General features: G+C 39.3%; 1 protein-coding gene across 45 annotated transcripts in view; it reads left to right on the top strand.

Moving 5' to 3' along the window:
• The window catches only part of LOC101408564 (ral guanine nucleotide dissociation stimulator-like), a 196883-nt gene that overhangs the window by 137269 nt on the left and 36031 nt on the right, over positions 1-23583 (top strand). The window lies entirely within an intron of this gene.

Genomic DNA, 23583 nt, shown 5'->3' with positions numbered 1-23583 from the left:
GGAATGTATGGACTTGGGAAGGAAATAATATGAAAAGAATGTAGGATGTATGCTACAAAGAGAAGAGTCTTTTGTGTGTCAAAGAAAATGTGTATTAGAATTGTTTGTTCTGTTTTGTTTTGTGAGGAAGATCAGCCCTGAGCTAACATCCATGCAAATCCTCCTCTTTTTGCTGAGGAAGACTGGCTCTGAGCTAACGTCTATTGCCAATCCTCCTCCTTTTTTTCCCCCCAAGCCCCAGTAGATAGTTGTATGTCATAGCTGCACATCCTTCTAGTTGCTGTATGTGGGCCACGGCCTCAGCATGGCCGGAGAAGCGGTGGTTTGGTGCACGCCTGGGATCCGAACCCGGGCCGCCAGTATCAGAGCGCATGCACTTAACCACTAAGACATGGGGCCGGCCCTAGAATTGTTTTTATATTCTATAAAAGTCTTTTGAAAACAACTACTGACTAGAAAGAATGAACAAGCTGTAGAAAATATCCATTTATGAGCTAGTATTCAAAAATGAACCTTTTTGTGGGACAGATTTGCAGTTTTCATAAATCTGAAAACAAAACTCACATGATATAAATTCAATTTATTGCCATATTTCCACCCTTCCTAAATATCATAGATTTATTTCAGTAGGATTACCATAGAAATATTTAAAATATATTCTATCTAAAATTGATTAACCCGAGACATATGAAAACAGAGAACATCTTTAATAGTTAAGAATCTGAAAAAAGGAGACAAATGACAGAACTCTTACCACTAAATGTTAAAACACGATTAACCTCTAATAATTATACCTTTTATTAGTGTTGATCTGGCACAAGAATATTAACCATCATGTTGCAAAGTTGTGAACCCCAAATCATATATAAGAATTTGGTATATGAGAGCATTCAATCACAAATTAAGGGGAAAAGGGATTGGTGCAGGAACTCACTCAAAACATATTTGAATTATATTCTCATCTCAAGTTACACTCTCCAAAAATCCCAGGTAGATTAGGCATAAAAATAATGAGTACACAAGTGAATGAAATTGAATGAGGGGAGAAATGGAAGGAGTTAGAGAGGAAGGATGACAAGGATAAAGTAGATAGATATAAATCAAAGAGTATACATGTTGATTTACCATATATGTTATGATTTAGTAGAAGTAAAAGCTGAGAGAAAAATTACAAAAGAAAGAATTTTAGATTTTAGTGCATAAAATATAAAAGTTTCTGCATTAAACACATATCAAGTCACAAGGGAGACAACAGGAAACATGTACACACACGCAAACATGCACACCATCACACACGAGTGCGTGCACATACCCAACTCCAGTAAACATGAGCAAAGAACATTAGTGGACTTGACCAAAGAGGAAATGTAAATGACTAATAAAATTTAAGAAAAGCCCGTCCTCATTAATAATCAAATAAGTTAAAATAATAAGATACTGTATGTTGATTCTTTTTCTTTTTATAAGTTTTGAAAAAACTACAAGTTATTTGAGGTCCTGTAATATGATGATATGAGTGTTTAGACTTTGCTTTGGGGTATGTAAATTAGTATAATCTCTCTGACATTTAGCTTAATATGTATCAAGGGCCTTAAAAATGTCCATGTTCTTTGATTTATAAATTCTAATTTTAGAAATCCATCCTACAACGTAAAACCTTGATAAGAAGTATTTAGGAATGGTCTTCAACATAAATATTACAGAATAAATGAATGGTTAAGTATGGTGTGAGGAATAGTGTACTATCTTCTAAAATATGTTTCCAATCAGGTTTGAATGAATGACCTGAAGAAAAGCTTACAATACAATCTTATGTGAAAAAAAGCAGGATAGAAAGTTGTGTATGTAATTTAATCTCAAAATAAAATAATAGAAAGATTGGTAGGAAGTCTACTAGAATATTAGAATTTTTTTCCCTGAGGTCTGGACGTGTATAGCATCATTTTTTTAAATACTTTTGTAGTGTAAGTGCCTGACACTAAACTTTTGATTGCCAAGGCCTCCATTTCCAAGACATCCATCTAGAATAAACATATTGTATTTTTAAACAATGTGTATTTTTAAACAATTTTTAAACAATACAAACAGTTATATGACCCAGTGACTAGCAAACCAACAAGATAAGAAACCAGGCCACTCCATCAAGTTCCCCTTTTAGGAAGTCCTGAGTAACCTAGATAACTGACCACTTGAGTGACCACGCTTCTCCCGTCCCATGCTGTCATTCTCGCTCCTGTATTTAAATTTGCCAATAAAGAGTGTGAACTCATGGAACCCTCAGCACGCCACCATCATTCCTCAATCAAGCAAAGCCCCAAGCCCGTGCTCTCTCTCTCTTCCCACGACCTCACTTTGCGGCTGTGTCGGGGGGAAGAGACATGCTGTGTCACTTTCCATAGACATGCTGTGTCACCTCAGGACCTGCAAGTAATGAATCTTATTTTTCAAGCTCCCTGATGGTCCTTGCTGAGGGGTATCTTGCAATCACAATAAGCACAAGGGCCAGCGCAGCCACAATGTTGAGGCCAGTCAGGCGAGTGTCACAGGGGCTCTTCACAAGCAGTCCGCCAGGCGAGTGCCCCAGGCCTTCCCAGCCTACAGCATCACTACTAACAGGCCGAGACCGACAGTAAACAACTCTCTGTATTTTCTATCTCTATATTTCTATTGGCTTCATGTGTCTTTAAAAATCAGAAAAAAAATCATAACTCTCCTGAAAATCATCAAAAGCTTGCAATGGAAGACCCGGGCAAAGAACTTATGACTAACTCCCCGACAGTATCCAGTCCTTCCCCCCAACTAGAAAGAGCGCTAAGGATCCATCGTCTCGAATTTTTACCGTCATGGTTAAAACACACTTTTTATCAACCTTAAGGGATCTGTCCAGCTTATAATGTTAAGTGCTTAGGAAAATTTATCCTCAGGTTTCAAGAAAAATATTAAACAAAATGTCTACTCTTAAAGAATGACAAAAGGAAGCATTAACTAAATGCCAATGGTCTAAAACTCACGTTTTCTAATGAAAGGAGGAGGTTAAGGATGGGAACTTCATAAATTATTATCTTCAGTGAAAAATATAAAGAAATTAGTTCTGGTAACACATTATTTAAATTTCATAGCATCAAGTCACACTTCCAGAATTGTTATGTACCTTCTGTTGGGTGGGAAGATTTTGCTACTGCTTTTATTAAATTAAATTAAAATAAAGCGAAAAATATTTGGTCCGAAATTAACTGAGGTAAACATAATTGAAGTCTGCTAACTCCAATCTCAGTCCCCCTCAAAGACTTCATATTTCAAAGGAAGCAGAAGTTTCATGTGTGGTGTGAATTACCCTTAGATTTAAAGGCTATGGCATCTGTCACATATTGACTGCTGGGAGTTAATTCAGCTGGCTCTGGCTCACTATGGGCCTCTGAGCATTCACCCAACACTATCTGATAGCAATGTTCCACAGAAAGTGTCAAATGTCTCTGGTTTCATTGCAATAGTCTAAAAGTGATAATTGGTCAGACAGTAAGATTCTAAAACACAGATGTGTTACACCTCCCAAATTCAGGTATTACCTCCCTCCAATCCTAGACTGTAAGGCCCTGGAGGGTAAAACTCTTAGCAACTGTTTCATTCCCAGTACATTTCACAGTACCTGATAAATAGCTGACACAAATATTGCTGACAAGGAAAAACATTATGGAGTGATCCTCTAATGGTAAACACGAGTCCCAATTAACTGATGCAGCAGTAAAATTAGCGACATGGAATGACTCACATCTTAGAGCTTTCTTGCAATCTGTATGGTTGATAAACTGTTTCTTGTGGTTTTGGGTCTTTTAGATTTTAAGATAAATGGGTATGAGTCAGTTGATTTCTGTTATTATAGTAAAACCACATTACATAGGTACCAAACCCTTTATCAAGGAATACCAGAAGTATGAAGCTTCCCTCCACATTTTATTTTGCTGTCTACTGCGATGGATTACTATATCCTCATCTAAAGGAAAAAAAAACAAAACAGATTTTCAAAAGTCAGAAATTCTATAAGTGTTATTTCCAGAAAAACACTTAAATTCCATCCCACTTCAATTCCCTCACATCACATAGAAAAACAAGGACCCTGTGAAGTTGAGGGCTTTCCCAGAGTCATGAGGCTGGCCAGTAGAAACCAGAAATGGGACCAAGTCTCTCAACTCACACTGCAGAGCCCTCTGCTCCACACTGGCGACCTTGGAAATGGAACAATAGAGGTGGGAACTCCACTGCAAGGATTACATGTCAGATGGCTTCTTTCTAAAACTCCACACTCTCCTTTAAAGGCTTGATCGAATGATGGTTCTTAGGGATAGTGCACCCAGGGAAGTTCCGTTTTCCCTTTTCTCAACTGGGCAGTTGAGATAGTTCTAAGACAACTGCTATTTTTTTAAGTGAGGTTGCTATTTTTTCTGATCAAGCCTTTCATTTATAGTAATTTTATGATACAAATTAAGTCACGCATCTGGAAAGGCATTCTTTACAGGACAGAGGCAAGTACAGAGACATTTTTTCCTGCTATTTAATAATAATTATTTTCATTCCACAGGAAAGCTCCTAGATAAGTGGAACAACATAAAATTATGTCAAAAAAATTTTGGGAATATTAGATGATTTTGAATCAAATAATTTTTTCTTTAAACAATGCACAGTAAAATTATTGTAATTCCATTCACGAATCAAGTTAATAAACATCTTTTTGCATCTTTTTAAGGCCGTGTACTGTGCTAGGGCATTGGAGATACAGAGGGTCAAAACTGTGCCCTTAATCCAGATGAAAATGGAAATACTCAACCATGGAGAATTTCCTTGAGGAGAAGATATGGGGAGGCAATTTTGAAAATGCATAGGAGGTGGAGGGGACCTTCAGGAAGAAAAACTAACACCAGTGAAGGTGTGAAATCTTTAAAAACATGCTTATGTGAGGCATCAGTGCACAGTTCCATATGGCTGGGGCGTAAAATTCAAGGTGATAAATGGTGAGGGAGGAGTGGAGAGGCCTGCTGGGAGCTGATGGTGACCAGAAGGTGGCGCTTAGACATAGTGCTGAGGATGTGGGGTTTCATCCTGAAGGCAATCAAGACTCGCAGGCTGGAATGGGGGCAGTATGTACCTTAGTGACAAGATTTTGATCTGGAAAGACCACACAGCCGACAATGGCATGACTGATGAGGGGTGTTGATGCTGCACCCAGAGACCCCAGTGAGGATCCTGCTGCAGGGGTGAGGCCAGAGCTCATGAAGGCAGCGGCAGAGAGGACGGACACTAGGGCAGGATGTGGAATGGACTTGAGAATGCAGGATTGGTCATTTTCTAGTCTTAAACATTGGTTCAATACTGTGATTAAAGAAAAATAAATTGGTAATATCAAATGACCCACAATTATTTTACTTTTAGTCCATGGAAATTTTACTACTTGCTACTATCATTGAAACTATTACATATCTAATTTGTATGTATGGTAACAACTTATAGGATGATTTTTGTGACACTAAATTCTTTTGATTAAAACAGCTGTGTATGAAGTCCATATGGTTTTTCCTCCATATATTAACATTATATAATGACAAAGGACAATGTTTTCTTAACATTTTTGCTTTCTCTGCTTTTGGTTTGTTGTTTTTCCTCTTGGTTTGCTTGTTTTCAATAGAGTTGACAATCCCAGATTTTGGCACTTCCTCCTCCAAGAGCAGAACTATAAGGAGATGAAGCTTCGCCCCCACTATTGACATTAGCTTCCTTGTGCAGGCAGCTGCATTTGTGTACGACTCCTGACCTCTCTCTGTCCCCTCAACCTCTCTCTAGGCAAGTTTGAGTGATTTATCTTAGGGGTGAGATTGAGCAAGAAGCCAGGCAGGAGCAGCCCCTTTTCATTCTCTTTCCTCTTTCATGGGAGCTAGGGGTTCACGGGTAATCACTTTCTACCCTACTTTGCTATGTCGTCTTGTGAAGGAGCCAGCCCTGTTCCCAGTGTTGGGCAAGGGCTGGACATGGTGTGTGTAATTTCAATTCAGTGGTTTATAAAATTGAGTGCATTGACCAAGAACTTTTAGAAATAGAGAAGAAACAGGATTTTGAGGAGGAAAATAGGGAGAGGGAAGATTTTTCACTTGTCCAGGACAGGTGGCTTTAAGCTATGCTGTTGCTTCTCTCAATAGAGTTGTGTCTTTACCTTGGTAGTTAGTGACCGACTGTATTGGGTCATGCAGTAACTGCTTTTAACTCTTGTGACCTGGGCTGTAGGCCATGGGCAGTGGTCAAATGAAACTGGCAAGTCACTTAAGCTGATGAAGCCTTTGTCACAGGATGGGGACTGATCTAATAAAGACAGGCCACAAGAGCAGGCCCCTAAGAAAAGGGCACTCAGGCTCAGCTCAGGTGGGCCTGGGGCGCAATCAGATGCGAGCTTTGCTGGTGACTCCAGTGGGCATCTCCCTCATTGCCCTCACTGAAAGTGTAAGCAAGACCCACCTTAGAGAATAAGCTAGTCTGGGGCTGACTTGAGACGTTTGCGGGCACAACAACATTTACCACTTTAAAACTGAAGACATGCATCTAAGTTCTATGTGTACAGCAGAGTATTAATTCATTAAATTGATTTTATTTTGTTAGTGCTAAGCCTTCCCCTGTCTCCTAGAAGCACTAGTTTTACAGCAGCCTCTAGTCTAAAAAACATGAAGTGTGAATCTTGAGCCAAACAAACATAAGGCGAGGCTGCACAGGCCTTGGAAAGTCCCTAGCTGGGAGGAATGGAGGCCATGGCTTTGGCCCAGAACAGATGAGTGAAGGCTGCACCTTAGACAGAGTCCACCCTCAACACAGCACCAGGGAGCTAGGGAACAGTGTTCAGATGGGAGAGGGGAATCAAGAGGTTATAACCACTTCAACCTCCTCCACTCACCATTCACTGTATCTCTACTATGAAAACAGTAGAAACCCCAAATCCGAGGCCGTGAGAAAATGGAGCTCTTAGGGCTAGTGATTATTTTCCAGATTTAATCATAGGAAGACTGTGCTGGGACCATTTGTTGACTTTTTTTAGAGTTAAGTTACTCCTTAACTCTATTTTACTCTTTGTACTTAAAAAAATTAAGAGTATTTGAGACTTCATGTAAATTAGCACAACTCTGAGGAATTCCAATTCAATCTGGCAACAAGACACACTCTAGCTGAGACTTAGCAGATCAGAAGACAAGAAAAGTGCATTTTAAACTTTCATTTCTTTGAACTAACTCAAAAGGTAAGAAAAAATTATTTCAATATTTGTAGCCTCTGGATTTTATTATTTTTAAGATTTTATTTATTCATTTTTTTCCCCCCAAAGCCCCAGTAGATAGTTGCATGTCATAGGTTCACTTCCTTCTAGTTGCTGTACGTGGGACTCGGCCTCACGTTGGACGGAGAAGTGGTGCCTCGGGGCGCGCCCGGGATCCGAACCCGGGCCGCCAGCATCAGAGCGCGCGCACTTAACCGCTAAGCCACGGAGCCGGCCCATGGATTTTATTATTTTTAGATTTAATTTTCTTGGAGTGTAATTTGTAAGGAAGTCTTGGTCTCACATTTGGGGTATCTCTATATCATCACTTTACTTTTGGACCCTCTTAATATTGTCATTAAATTTCTTTCTTTTTCTTCCAGCTTTATTGAGATAGAACATTGTGTAAGTTTAAGGTATACAATGCAATAGTTTGATCACGTATATATTGCAAAATGATTACCACAATAAGGTTATTTAACACATCCATCACCTCACATAATTACAATTTTTTTTGAGGTGAGAACATTTAAGATCTACTCTCTTAGTAACTTTTAAGTATGTAATACTGTATTGTTAACTATAGTCACGATGCTGAATATTAGATCCCCAGGACTTATTCAATATAAGTTATAACTGGAATTTTAGTACCCTTTGACCAACATCTCCCCATTTTCCCCACCCCCCAATCTCTGGCAACCACCATTCTACTCTCTATTTCTGTAAGTTTGGCTTTTTTTTAGATTCCACGTATAAGTGAGATCATACAATATTTCATACAGTATTTGTCTTTCTCTGCCTATTTCACTTAGCATAATGCCCTCGAAGTCCATCTACATTGTCACAATGGCAAGATTTCCTTCTTTTTTATGGCTGAATAACATTCAATTGTGTATCTATACCACATTTTGTTTATCCATTGACAGATACTTAGCTTGTTTCCTCATCTTGGCTATTGTAAATGATGCTGCAATGAACATGAGGGTCCAGAAATCTCTTTGTGATGGTGATTTCATTTAATTAAAATGGGGCTGGAGTTGAGTTTCCTCCCCTTCCGCTTTCCCTCAGTGTGCTGTTCTGTAGAGCTATGCAGTAACCACACATATGGTTCCTCAGTACCCTCGACTTCTTCCCCTGGGACAAAGGGGCATGTGATCCTACTTCAAATTTGAAAGGAAAGGAAATTCTGAACTGATCAATTGTGAAGCATGTTCCCTTTTACTATCTCTCAATAATGAAGGAGTAAGCAGAATCAATGAAAGCATAGATATGTTCAAAATATAATTTCAAGAGTTCATTCCACATCTGGCTCATACCACCCTGTCCAGCCTCAGATTTTATGTTCTAATTACACTAGCTGGCCCACTGCTATTGTCTGAATGTTTGTGTCCCCTCAAAACTCATATGTTGGGCCGGCCCCATGGCTTAGCGGTTAAGGGCGCGCTCCACTGCTGGCGACCTGGGTTCGGATCCCGGGCGCACACTGACACACCGCTTCTCCGGCCATGCTGAGGCTGCGTCCCACATACAGCAACTAGAAGGATGTGCAACTATGACATACAACTATCTACTGGGGCTTTGGGGGAAAAATAAATAAGGAAAAAAACCCCCAAAAACTCATATGTTGAAATCCTAATCCCCAAGGTGATAATATTAGGAGGGGAGGCCTTTGGGAGGTGATTAGGTCATGAGGGAGGATCCCTCAGGAATGGGATTAGTGCCCTTACAAAACAGGCCTGGGAGAGCTCCCTTTTCCCTTTCACACTGCGAGGTCATCAGAAGAAAGCACCGTTTATGAACCAGAAAGTGGGCTTTCACCAGACACTGAATCTGCTGGCACCCTGACCTTGGACTTCTCAGCATCCAGAATGGTAAGGAATAAATTTCTGTTGTTTATAAGCCACTCAGTTTATACATTTTGCTATAGCAGCCTGAAAGGACTAAAACATCCAGCATATCCACACTCACACCACACTGCTTTCTGCTTTCATATTTTGCTTATGCTGTTCAGTTTGCCTCCATTATCTGGTGATTTCTGTGTTCCAAGACTCAGCTGATAGCATTTCCTCTAGGAAGCTATCCTTTTGCCCTCAGAGCCCCTCTTCTTCACAGTTCTCTGTAGTTAGGGTATCAAGGCCATGATTTCAATTATCGTAATATATTGGAACATTCTATTTACATGTCTATCTTTTCCTACTGGACTAAAAGCTCTGCGAGGACAGGAATAATATCATCTTTACTTTCTAAAAACCCAGCCTCTAGTGTAGAGTATGGCATAGAACAGTATCTCGATAAATACTTTCTTGAACTTAGAGGACATATCAACAGCTATTTACTTATGTTCTCATATTTTTCTAAGTGACTTAGAATAAAACTGATATGTTTTAAAAATGAGTATCTGTTTAAAAATGCTTTCTATGGAAAAAAAAAACACAGACCAGACACTAAGAGAACTAAAACTACCTTTTAAAATATTTAATTCATTATTCTATTATGCCCCAAAGTTACCTTTATTTGGTCTGGTGAGTTAACTTTGAAGACAGCTGTCACATCAACTTCTATGATCTTCAGAAAGTCATTCTATGCTTCAGTTACTTTTCTTGTGAAATTGGAGATGATAATGACTGTGTTAAACAATATTCATAAAAGATCCTTAATTAAAAATTGTCATAAGTGAATGCTGCCAAATACTGATTTCAAGCACATTTTCTAAGGTTCTGATCATCATAGTAGTGATCAAAAAGAGGAAGGATGGTGTTTCTATTCTACAGTTTGATATTTCTGTTTCTCAGATTAAGGTCACTGAGTTAACATTCTGGTCGTATTTAACTCATGTCTCTTATTTCCAAATTATTCAACTATACCATGGAAAATAATACTTGCTTGATCTTATTATTAAACAGTATGCTGACAGGCTTACAAAAGTATATGATTTTTCATTTCAGTAAACCATGTTTAAATCATCATTGTCTTCCTTATCTATCCACTAGGTGGTATTTGGTTTATTGCTATCAATGTGAATTTTATGTTTTTTGACTCTTCACTCAAAATTGCTCTTATCATCCATTCCTCAAATTAAATACTACACCTAGAGATAGTGTAATATTAAAGACAAATGTCTGAGTAATACAAATAACCTAGGAAACTGATGACACAGGGTTGGGGGATAAGACTAAAAGTTGAAGATTTGCTTTACATCGAGACTGCTGTGCCACATCCTTTGCTTATAAGTTTATCAATGACCTCTGTCCATACCACTTCTTTGTTTTCACTTTTCAGCATTCATAGAGTTACAGTGTTCACTCTTATGTAGATAAATTTTGAATTGCTAGATCTGATTTCTCAATGTATTTTTAGAATCTTCTATTTCCTGTGGATATCTCAATTTGGATATTTCAACTTTTCAAGTTCTAGTGAATGAGGTTAGATCAAAAACCAGGTTTACATTCAAAGTTTGGAGACTAGCTTTGTTTATTACCAAATCAACATATATGCAGAGCAATTTCTGTACAAGATACAATTTTAAGAGACTGAGTGAATGCAACTCCCGTTTGAAACTTTCTCAGTTTCCCAAGGCGGTGTGATGGAAGTTTAGTGATGAGTGCTGCTGAGGCAGACTGAGACGCGTCAAACAGAAGGGTCCCAAGGAGAGCTGACAGGAGACTGCAGGACTCAAGGCTCTACCCAGAGCCACAGGTGCACCCTTCTACCTTCTACTGCTTATGAGACCCAAGGCCAGATAACAGGTGTGAACTTGACCCACCACAACCTTCGGTAACACTGCGCTAGACTCAGAAATCAGTGTGTCGCCATCTCCTCAAAACCAGGATCTTTCCCTCACTGTAATCAATGGATCCTCTGTCGCCATGAAGCCACAGTCATAGGAACTTGGCAGTATTGTGGTTAACTTTCCCTTCTTTATCTAATCTGACCACTTCGTGACAATTTGTTCCCAATAGTATTTCTCAGATGTACCCTTTATTATTTCAGCAAATTTCTCACAACCAAGAATTTTTATTGAAAACTGTCATATGTTCCTACTTTTAATATCCTTTCTACTTTTAACTTATCCACTACAAGATTGTTAAATAACATTCCTCCAACACCACTTTTATCACATCACTTTCCAGCTAAACTTCTGCAGTGGCTCTGTAGCTGCCTCTCTGACTCAATTTGACCCTTCAGTCCTGGTCCTAGTGTCTCTCTGTGTCCCACCACTAATCATCAAAATTAATTGCTTGTTACTCTCCTCCCTCATGCTAATGTCTTAATAACCCCCTAAACTGACAGTGTTTGCTGCCATGCTCCTGGGATCATGCCTTTTAACCAAATGCTTTCCTTCCTAACTGCCATTCCAGGTGATTATGTCAACATTGTCTTTTTTCTGTTAAACATTCTTTGATTAGCCCATTAATCTCTGGAGCAATATTGCAGCCGGGCAATCTCTGCAACAAGATGGCCCTGCTCTTGTTTTACTTGCCTGGGTAAGAGGAGTAAAGCAGGAAGTACTATATTTCCCTCACAATACCAAGTAGGGTTTCTTTACACAGGTAACCATGAGGCGGAGTGCCAAAAATGTTTCTAAGCAGGCTAGTGTTCTGGTCAGGATTCTCTACCAGTGTGAAGCAAGGGCAAAGAAGGGAATTTAGTGAGTCAGGAGGCCCATCTCCTGTTTTTGTGGCTGGGCAGGTGCCAAGGAAAGCCTGTGCCCTTGAGCATGCATCTCCAAGCCCACTAGAGACTGAGACCACAGGAGGACAATTAATCCAGACCCAACACAGCAGTAAGCTTGTCATATCCTTCCAGTACTGTTCAAGACTCATAAGAAATGAGAGAGTTGGGCTGGCCCAGTGGCATAGTGGTTAAGTTCACACACTCCACTTCGGCAGCCCGGGGTTCGCAGGTTTGGATCCCGGGTGTGGACCTACACACTGCTCATCAAGCCATGCTGTGGCGGCGTCCCATAGACAAAATAGAGGAAGATGGGCACAGATGTTAGCTCGGGGCCAAGGTTCCTCAGCAAAAAGAGGAGGATTGGCATCGGATGTTAGCTCATGGGCAAGAGCCTGAAGAGTCAAGGCATCAATGGCTGGTATTCAGTGTCGTTTAAATACCAGCTGTTTAAAACAGACGTTTTAAAAATTGTATTCAATAAATTTTGTTAATTCATTTGCTGATTATAAGAAGACTGTTATAATAAACATAATAAAAATCAAGGCTATTCTGAGCCAGCCCTGATGGCCTAGTGGTTAAAGTCGAGCGTGCTCTGCTTTGGTGGCCTGGGTTTGGTTCCTGGGAGTGGAACCAAACCACTTGTCTGTCAGTAGCCATGCTGTGGTGGCAGCTCACGTAGAAGAACTAGAAGGACCTACAACTAGAAATACAACTATGTACTGGGGCTTTGGGGAGAAAAAATCAAGGCTATTTTAAGTTTTATAATATCCTATGCTTTTTTGCACATGGCCATTTTCATTGAGACAATGCTCCACTGCTATTCACAGGGTTTTCACGGCCGATGTTTTCAGAAGTGGGTGGCCAGGTCCTTCTTCCTAGTCTGTCTTAGTCTGGAAGCTCCACTGAAACCTGTCCACCATGATGACCCTGCTGGTATTGGAAATCCTGATGGCAGAGTTTTCAGCATCACAACACGCAGCCACCACAGAGTGACACCCGACAGATGGGTAGTGTGGTTCCCTGACCAGGAAACGAACCCCAGGCTGTGGCGGTGAGAGTGCGGAATCTTAACCACTAGACCGCTAGGGTTAAACATCAGTAAATGGAAGGCATAGAATTCAAACTCACACCTTGATCACCTTAACTTTGCATTCTCTCCAAGCACACTGTACACTGGACCGGTCCCTGCTGACACTGTTCTCTGCCCATCCCTATTGCCAACTGATCTGAAAGCCCTGTTCTCTAAGACACAGTAAAAAACAGTTAAGAAATTCTGAACATTCCTTTTATTTATTTAGTTAGTTAGTTTTTATATTTTTTGTGTGAGGAAGATCAGCCCTGAGCTAACATCCATGCCAATCCTCCTCTTTTTTTTCCTTTTACTCCCCAAAGCCCCAGTAGATAGCTGTATGTCATAGTTGCACATCCTTCTAGTTGCTGTATGTGGGACGCCGACTCAGCATGGCCGGACAAGCGGTGCGTTGGTGCGCACCCAGGATTTGAACCCGGGCTGCCAGTAGCGGAGCCCGTGCACTTAACCGCTAAGCCACAGGCCCGGCCCCTGAACATTCCCTTTATTAGAGGGGATTAAAAAGATAAACATCTAACTTATTTTAAATCTTTGAACTTTTTAGAAATTGATTATCAAAAATATTGCAAATTATCTGTTATTTGGATTTCTTTTTTTTAAGGATGGTCTTCCCCCTGAGGTAACATTCATGCCAATCTTCCTCTATTTTCTATGTGGGTCGCCTGCCACAACATGGCCACCGACAAGTGGTGTAGGTCCACGCCTGGGAACCAAACCCAGGCCACCAAAGAGGGGTATGCTGAACTTAACCACTAGGCCACAGGGCCAGGCCCTTAAAAGTTCTCATCATAAGGAAAAAAATTGTAACTATGTATGGTGACAGATGTTAACTAGACTTGTTGTGGTGATCATTTTGCAATATATACAAAAATCAATCATTATGTTGTACACTGAAATTAATATAATGTTATAGGTCAGTCATATCTCAATTTAAAAAATAAATAAGGGGCCAGCCCCATGGCTTAGTGGTTAAGTGCGCGCACTCTGCAGCTGTGGCTCAGGGTTCCGATCCCAGGGGCACACTGACGTACTGCTTGTCAGGCCATGCTGTGGCCATGTCCCATATAAAGTAGAGGAAGACGGGCACAGATGTTAGCCCAGGGCCAATCTTCCTCAGCAAAAACAAGAGGAAGATTGGCATTGGGTGTCAGCTCAGGGCTAATCTTCCTTACAAAAGTAAATAAATAAACAAACAAACAAATAAATAAAGTGGAACAAGAGCTATGCAAAACTACTATTCCTGAACTTGAATCAAAAGTTACAATTCAACAGGAACAAGAGAAATAATAGGAACTGTTTAGACGAGCTCCTGTAAGAACAATCAGCAATGATTTTTCTCTTTTTCCTCTTTTTAAATGGTTAATCCTAAAATCATAAGGAATGAGTCTTCTGATTTTACCAAATATATCTGTATCAATAATGATAACAATAATAATTATAAATGACTTTTAAAGTAGAAATTAAATTGGAACTAAGGTTGTGATAAGCCACACTTCACAAATCATGGAGTTTGGGGGTCTGTAACAGTTGGTTAAATATTCCTGAAATCCAGACAAATGACAACTGGCAAATATAAACTTAGGAAAGTCACTGAAGCAATTCCTGAGGATCAATATAAAGAAAGGCAGCAGACAAATACCATTATCTGTCACCCTACATGTGATTTGACCACAAACTAACCATTCATTACCTCTAAAATGTATTCAATTATAGAAGCTAGGGCAGTAATCTAGTTGTCTGAGAAATTGGTTGTGTTCATAACACGATCAGTAAAAGTTTTCTCCTTCCATCCCTCCCCAAACCCATGATCTCTCAGGTGGCAATTTGGTGAGCTTGGTCCCAATTTAAATGCTAGAAACATCTAATTGGTATTTGAGTAACAAAGGCAATAATTTTAAGCTCCTATAGAAATGCAATATTAATATGGAATCTATTAATATAACATAAAGTTCATTCTAGAGATTATTAAGAGCAGTCCATTAAAAAAGTTACTTCCCTTGAAGATGCTTCAAAATCCATGACTTAGTTGCTTATTCAAACTTTCACATAGAATGTAATATAATTCTTCACTTCTATTGATTTAGAATTCCAAACTGGAAACCTGAATATATCAATGAATAAATAATTATAGAATGTATAGAGTACTTAAACTTGTCATATTTTTCCAGATATGCATTGATTTAAATTAGTTTTTTCTTAATAGTATCACTTACCTTTAAAGAATCCTTCAAAGTGAATGCATCTTTTTCCCTAAGAAATCACATAAAAGATAGTTGTGGCAAATGATATTTGAAAAGAAAGTCAAGAATTATTTCCCACTGAAAGTCAGAAGTTTTCCTTGAATTACCTTAGGTAAAGGGTAGATTTGTTTCTGGTTTTTCAGTATTTTACATTATTTTTAATTTATGGACAGTAAAATTTACTCTTCTTTTGTGTAGTTTTATAAGTTTTGACAAATGTATAGAGTTGTGTAATCACCACTATAATCAAGACACAGAAGAGTCCCATTACCCCCTAAAAAACCTTCTAGTCGTGACATTTGTAGTTAAATTCTCTGCCCATCCTTATTCTCTGGTTACCACTGATCTGTTGTTTGTCCCTACAACTTTGTCTTTTCCGGAAAGTCATATAAATAGAATTTTACAGAATGTAGCCTTTTGAGTCCTTTTTCCATCAACATAATGCATATGAGATCCATCCAACTTGGTGAGTACATCAAAAGTCAATTCTTTTTTGTTGCTGAATAGTATTCCACTGTATGGATGAACCGCAGTTTATTTATGCATTTACTAATCGAAAGAATTTTTTTCTGCATCATTTGTTGAAAAGGTTGTTTTTTCTCCATTGAATTGTCTTTCAACTCTTGTAGAACTTCCAACTTACTATAAATGTAAGGATCTATTTCTAGACTCTCAATCTATTCCATAGATCTAAATGTCCAGCCTTGTGCCATTACCACACTTTATTACTGTAGCTTTGTATTAAGTTTTGAAATATGAAAATGTGAGTCTTCCAAATTTGTTCTTTTTTTTCAAGATAGTTTTGGTTATTCTGGATCCTTTGCGTTTTCATGTGAAATTTAAGATCAGCTTGTCAATTTTGCATAAAAGTCAACTGGGACTTTGTAGACTCTGCACTGAATCAGTAGATCAGCTTGGAGAACAATATTCAGTCCACCTGTCTATGAACATGTGATGTCTTTCTATTTATGTAGGTCTTTCTTAACTTCTTACAAAAATATTTTATAGTTCTCAGTGTACAAATCTTGAAATTATGTTGTTAAATTTATTACTAAGTATTTTATTCTTTTGGATACTATTGTAAGTGGAATTATTTCCTTAATCTCATTTTCAAATTGCCCATTGCTAACACGCAGAAGTGCGATTCATTTTTGTATGTTGATGTTGCATCCTACTCATTGTTGAAATTTTTAATAGTTATAATAGTTTTTGGTGCCTTATGATTTTCTATATAGAAATTCATATCATCTGCAAATGGAGATAGTTTTAACTTCTTTCTTACCAATCTTGATGTTTTTATTTCTTTTTCTTGCTTATTGCTGTGGATAGATCCTCCACTACAATGTTGAACAGAGTGTTAAGAGTGGACATCATTTTCTTGTTCCTGATCTTAGAAGGAAAGCATTTAGTCTTTCACCATTAAGGATGACGTTAGCTGTGGGTTTTTCATTGATGCCTTTATCAGGTTGAGAAATTTCTTTTATGTCTTAATCTTCTAGGGCTGCCACAACAAGATATCACAGACGGGGTGATTTAAACAACAGAAATTTATTTTCTCACAGTTCTGGAGGCTGGAAGTCCAAGTCAAGGCACATTTTTCCCCCCCCATTAGAATCTAAAATTATACTGAAATAATTAAATAGAAGAAACTGGTGTTCTAAAAGCAGCAATCCACGTGTTTTCAGGTGAGAGAAAGACTTTGGGCAGCTTTCCTGGCCCTTCTCAGTCTGTTACTAGATCTATGAGCTTCTTTTCTCTCTGTGAAGTACTTGGAATATGTAAGTCAGTGGGCAAATTCATGGCTGACAAAGAAGCCTGGGAAAAGATAAATCACAAGTTCACCATTCATAAAACCATGACCTGAAGACTGCCTGACGAAGACTATTCTGCGCATATTAAAACTGTAAGTAAAGGGGCTGGCCTGGTGGCGTAGCTGTTAAGTTTGTGCATCCACTTCTGTGGCCCAGAGTTCACAGGTTCGGATCCCAGGCCCAGACCTATGCACCACTTATCAAGCCATGCTGTGGAAGGTGTCTCACATATAAAGTAGAGGAAGATGGGCATGGATATTAGCCCAGAGCCAATCTTCCTCAAGCAAAAAGAGGAGGATTGGCAACAGATGTTAGCTCAGGGCTAATCTTCCTCACCAAAAAGAAAAAAAAGAAAAACAAACTGTAAGTAAATATATTTTCAGTCCTCATGCAGTGTAGCTTCTGGGAAAATCTTAGTTGAATAAAAGAAAGATACCATTAGCCTAGAGGAGAAGAAAATGCCGTTGGTGTTAACCTCAACCCAGTTACAACACACAGGCTGTATCTACAAGCAAGATAAAAATAAATGCAACAAAGGAAAGCTTATTCTCATTCTCTGTGGTATTGGTGTGTGACAGGCCCAGGACAAGCATGATAAAAATAAATGCAAAAAAAGAAAGCTTATTCTCATTCTTTGTGGTCTTAGTGTGTGACAGGCCCAGGGTTTTACACTGGGGAGCAGGATGTGGTAGACTAGAACAACTTAACCTTTTGGTCATGTGCAAGTCTGCTCTGCATAAGGCTCATGAAAGCAACCAATGAGAGAAAGTGAGGAGAGATTTGGCGAGATGAAGTTTCCTGTAGACAGCTTTAAATAAGCAGCCATTTAAACAGGAGGAAAGGCAAGCAAACAGGTAAATAATTCACAGGAGTTGAGTTTGACACATTTTCAGAAGGTAATAAAAGGCTGTATTGATTCCTTTAAAGAAATAATTCAGCATTTATGTTGTTTAGCTGGGTTGCTTTAAGAACTCTATGACAATATTTCATTGACCTTCTACAGTTACCTAGAAAAGCAGCTGTAATCATTACAGAAAGGGACATACTCATAAATTCCCTTTGAATTGTAACTCCCACATGATCACACCATAAATAATTCTAAGAATTCTAGGTGTTTCCTATCATTTAATTTTTCTCTTAGCATTGACTGTCTTCTATTCTTTTTGCAGTCTCTGATATTTTCTTGTGGCTTCAGTGTAGACCAAGCTTTAAAAGTCCTACCTGGAACTTTGTATTCAACTGTGAGAACACCTGTGTGCCCAGACCAGAGGGGAAGAAAGCTGGGATGTGAGAAGGGAAGTAGGACATAGGAGGGATCTTCTCTATCTGAGGATGGAAGCTAGAAACAAAAGCACTCTCTGGTGAACTTATACGGCGATACCACTTAAATGAAATCATGATCGATTTTCTCCAGAATTTGTCAAATAGAGATGATCAGGAGAAGAAGGACCATATATGTTATAGTCCAAATTGGAATGCTTTTGAGAGTGGGTGGAGGTTTTAAAAATAATGAAATTAGGAAAACAAGTAAACCAGGACTGGATTGGGCAAACTGAGATGTAGGGCCATTCTAAGTCATAAAGTTAGAAATCCTGAATTTGTCCTTGGGTGACTGAAGTGAAGCAGGAAACAGAATTTGCTAACTTGTGGAAGGGACAGTAGGTAGCCACAGAGTTGTGAATAGTATTATCATCATCCCCTTATTGAGGAGGATGTCCTTATTCGATCTACACTCAGAGAAGCATGTTACTGACTAAAGAGAGATGATGCCTGCCCTCCAAGAGTTCACAGAAGTACTTGGTTCAGCAACAATTTTCAAAATGTTAAGACCTTCATTTTTATTCAAACTTGTGTTAATGATTGAATAGCACATTGTTATAATATATTTTTAATTTTACTTTTTATTTAAACCCTGGGTGTAAAGAAATGCTCATGTTTCTAGCCAATTTATATTGTACCAACAGATTAACAGGTCTTCTCCTTTGCAGAATATATTTCAATTAATGCTGCCAATAGCAAAATGACCTAAAGAGGTGGGTCCAAGACTGAAGATGCTTACAAAATAAATGTGATGACTATAGAACTGGCAGGAGTTAATACTATCTCAGCCTAAATGAAAAGTATTACATAATAAAACAAAATAAATGGAAAAAATCTTTCATGAGTGCCAATCATCTATCTATCCATCTATCTACCTATCTATTTATCTATCTATTATCTATCTATCATTGCGGTAACAACACTTAATACTAGATCAACGCACTTACATTTTTAAGTCCACAATACCATGTTATTAACTATAGGCACAATGTTGTACAGCAGAGCTTTAGAACTTATTCATCTCATGTGACTGAAATTTTATACCTGTTGAACATCACCTCACCATTTCCCCCTCCTCCGAGTCCCCGGCATCCACCATTCTTCTCTGTTTCTAGGAGTTTGATTATTTCAGATACCTAATATAAGTGGAATCATGCAGGGTTTGTCCTTCTGTGGCTGGTTTATTCACTTGTAGCATATGATAGCAATTCTTTCTTTTTTAAGAATGAAAAAGATTCCATGGTATGCGAATACCATATGCTCTTAATCTATTCATCAGTCCATGGACATTTAGGTTGTTTCCACATCTTGCCTGTTGTGAATAGTGCTACAATGACTATAAAAGTGCAACTATCTCTTCAAGAGCCTGTTTTCAATTCCTTTGGATGAAAACCCAGCAGTGAGATTGCTGGATCATATGGTAGCTTGGTTTTTAATGTTTTAGGTAACTGCCATACTGTTTTCCACAGTGGCTGCATCATTTTTCACTATGACCAACAGTGTATAAAGGTTCTAATTTCTCTACATCATTGGCAACACTTGTTATCTTTTGGTTTTTTGATAATAGCCATCCCAACAAGTGTGAGGTTATATCTCATTGTGATTTTGATATGCATTTTTCTTATAATTAGTGAGGTTGATCATCTTTTCATACACTTTTTGCCCATTTGTATGTCATCTTTGGAGAAATGTTATTCAAGTTCTTTGCCCATTTTTTAATTGGGTTATTTGTTCTTCTGCTATTGATTTGCAGGAACTCCTTATATATTTTGGATATTAGCCCCTTGTCAAATATAAGACTTGCTAATATTTTCTAAAATTTGTACGGAACCATGAAAGACTTGTAATAGCCAATGCAATCTCGAGAAAGAAGAACAAAGCTGGAGGCATCACGCTTCTTGATTTCAAAATATATTACAAAGCTATAGTAATTAAATCAGTATGGTATGAGCATAAAGACTGACATATAGACTAATGGAACAGAATAGAGAGCCCAGAAATAAGTCCACGCATAGTCAACTGATCTTTGACAAAGCGGCCAAGAATACTTAATCAGAAAGGATTGTCTCTTCAATAAATAATGTTGGAAAAACTGGATTTCTCCACGTGCAAAAGAATGAATTGGACCTTTATTTCACACTATACACAAAAATCAGCTCAAAATGGATTAAAGATGTGAACATAGACCTGAAACCATAAAATTCCTAGAAGAACACATAGAGAAAGAGCATCATGACATTGGTCTTGGCGATGATTTTTTGGAAATGACACAAAAAGCACAGGAAACAAAAGCAAAAGTAGACAACTAGTTACTACATCAAACTAAAAATCTTTTGTACAGCAAACGAAACAGTCAACAAAATTAAAAGTCACTTATGAAATGAGAGAAAACCATGAGTGCCAATAATTTAGATTTGTGAGGTCATCCATAAAAAATACAATTTCTTGGGGCCAGCCCGGTGGCGCAGCAGTTAAATGCACACTCTCTGCTTCAGCGGCTCGGGGTTCGCAGGTTCGGATCCCAGGTGTGCACTGATGCCCCACTTGTCAAGCCATGCTGTGGCAGTGTCCCATATAAAGTAAAGGAAGATGGGCATGGATGTTAGCCCAGGGCCAATCTTCCTCAGCAAAAAAGAGTAGGATTGGCATCAGATGTTAGCTCAGGGCTGGTCTTCCTCACACACACACAAAAAAAATACAATTTCTAAGGGATTGTCAAATGTGTGTCTGAGAACTTTTATTTCCAGTTGTGTTCATTTTATCATTTGAAGGGTTAGAGAATCGGAATCTTAAAGTGCTAAAATGGGTCCATAAAAACAAGTGTGGAAAATGGACCATGTGTAGTGAATCATTAAGCACACCATATCTTTCACAATATTCACAAATATATGGAGGTTTCAAAGAGTTTTTAATTAATGCTTAATTATATGTTGCAAGATTTCATTCTTTTTTATGTTAAAAGAAATGTCCTAGGACTGCCAATGGTAAATATAGATATTTCAGCTTCCAAGCATATTGTATGTTGGGGGGGTGTTAATAAAAGGAATTTCAATGGATGCAATGACACTTTTCAAATCTAATTACCATTTCTGTGATTACAATGTCCTTATTTTACAGACGAGGGCTCTAGGCATAAAGAATATACAGTTCCAGTTTGGACTGGAAACTTTCAGATCCCACTAGCCAGCTCTACATTTCTCATTGCCTTAGATCATCAGTTCTAATCCAGTTGGATAGACTCACAGCTGTGTTCATTCCGATTTCACTCTAATTGTGTTTCCATGAAATTACATTGCATGGGTTTTATTACAATCAGGAGGTACCCACTGTCTCGTTAATGGAAAACTGGGTAAAGATCCTAGATCAGTGGTTCTCAACTTGGGTGATTTTGTCTACACCCCAGGATGATTTGGCAAAGTCTAGAGGTATTTTTGATTGTCACAAAAGTGGGGGGGGGGATGTTACTGGCATCTACTGGGGAGAGGCTAGGGATGCTGTTTAACATATCCAAAGGCACAGGACATCCCACCATAGAGAATTAATCAGTCTCATATGTGCTGTGCCCTGAAGGGCCCAAGTGCAGTGCTGAAAATGACCAGGTGGTCTCTGCCATCCCAGAGGTTTCAGTATGGAGGAGAGAAGGACAAAAGCATGGAAATAAGATGTGCGAAAGAAAAGACCAAGTGTTACCCTGAAAATAAAGCAGGGGGCTGTGAGGGGGTGATAGTGGGGGACTGATTAGGAGGGTCTGAAAGCCCTCACTGGGGTGACATTTGCTGGGACCAGAATGACAGGAGGGAGCCAGCCCTGCACGAGTCTGGGAGCAGTGTGTCAGGGAGAGAAGCTGCGACTGATGCAAAATCTTGCAGGCAAGAGTGAGTTTGGCCAGAAGAGGTTAGAAAGGTGGCCAGTGTGGCTGGAGGGAGCCTGGGAGGAGAGAACAGGAGCTGGGGTGGAAGGTAGGGCCAGGGCCTGGTAGGCTGTGTCAGTTACCTTTCCCTCTCTGACTTCATTGCCCCAACCTTGCATTTCAAAACAACAAATGTTGACAATCTCACAATTTTTGTGGATCAGCAATCAGGCATGTTTTAGCTGGGTGCCTCTGTCTCAGTGAGTTTAACAGATTGGGGCTGTGGCCTCAACTGAGGCTCGACTAGGGGAGGACTGGCCCACAAGTTCACTCTCAGCCTTCAGGATTCATTTTGTATTGAGAGCCTGAGTTCCTTTCTGTCTGTTGGCCCAGGCACTCCCTTGCTTCTCTCCTCAATGTGCCTCCACATTGGGCAGCCCCAATACACCGGTATTTGATTCCTCACTTCCAGGGATTTGACAGAGTGAGAGAGAGAGATGGCACATGAGAGAGGGAGTAAGAGAAAGTGAGAGACCTTTGTAGTTAAAGTTTAGAAAAGACATCCCATCACTTTGGCTCTTATTATGTTCAGAAGCCAGTTACTAAACTCTTTGTGGTTCCACGGGGATGTGTATAACATGGGTGGGGCTTACTGGGTACCATTGTGGAGGCTGCCCACCTCATAGGCCAAGATGAGGCACTTCGGTCTCATTCTCCATAAAACAGGAAACAATTGAATGGTCTTATGCCACAGGATGGCAATATCTGAATTTCCAATAGTTGCAACCCCCTCATGGTGTTGACCTGAAAATGAGGCCAAGTTGGAAGTGACTGTGCCAATATCACATTCTTGAAGCCCAGCCCTGTTTTGAGGGGTGTTCTGTTCTACTTGCCACCCCTCCTTCTTATTCTTCCATCTCTAAGTTTGTGCCTTAGGTACATGTCACCCCAGCCCACAGGGGTAATAGATATTATCTCATATACACCGGGTGATGTCCCTAGGAAGTAGATTCTAGCCTGATTCCCATGGTGCAGGTTTAGAGACTGGGGAGGACCTGAGAGGCACAGGGACTATCCCAGGATGAAGAAATAGTAAGGAAAAGGAGGTTTGCATTCATCTCTGTCTCCTCAAAACTAGGTCCCTAGTTAGGTTTCCAGGGACCTGTGGGTAGGGCTATGTGGTCTCATTGTGTACAGTTCAAGAGATGACGTGGGGTCATAGACCTCAACAGATCTTAGAACTCTGGTAACCAGGCACCCACATTGCCCCATCCAGCTCACTTGATTGGAGACAGTCAACAGGCAAAGATGTTTTG

The sequence above is a fragment of the Ceratotherium simum genome, chromosome 30 (genome assembly GCF_057802395.1).
Source record: "Ceratotherium simum simum isolate JZ-2026a chromosome 30, ASM5780239v1, whole genome shotgun sequence".
NCBI lineage: Eukaryota > Metazoa > Chordata > Mammalia > Perissodactyla > Rhinocerotidae > Ceratotherium > Ceratotherium simum.
Note: the sequence above shows the minus strand (reverse complement) of the source record. Positions and strands in the feature narration are given on the sequence as shown.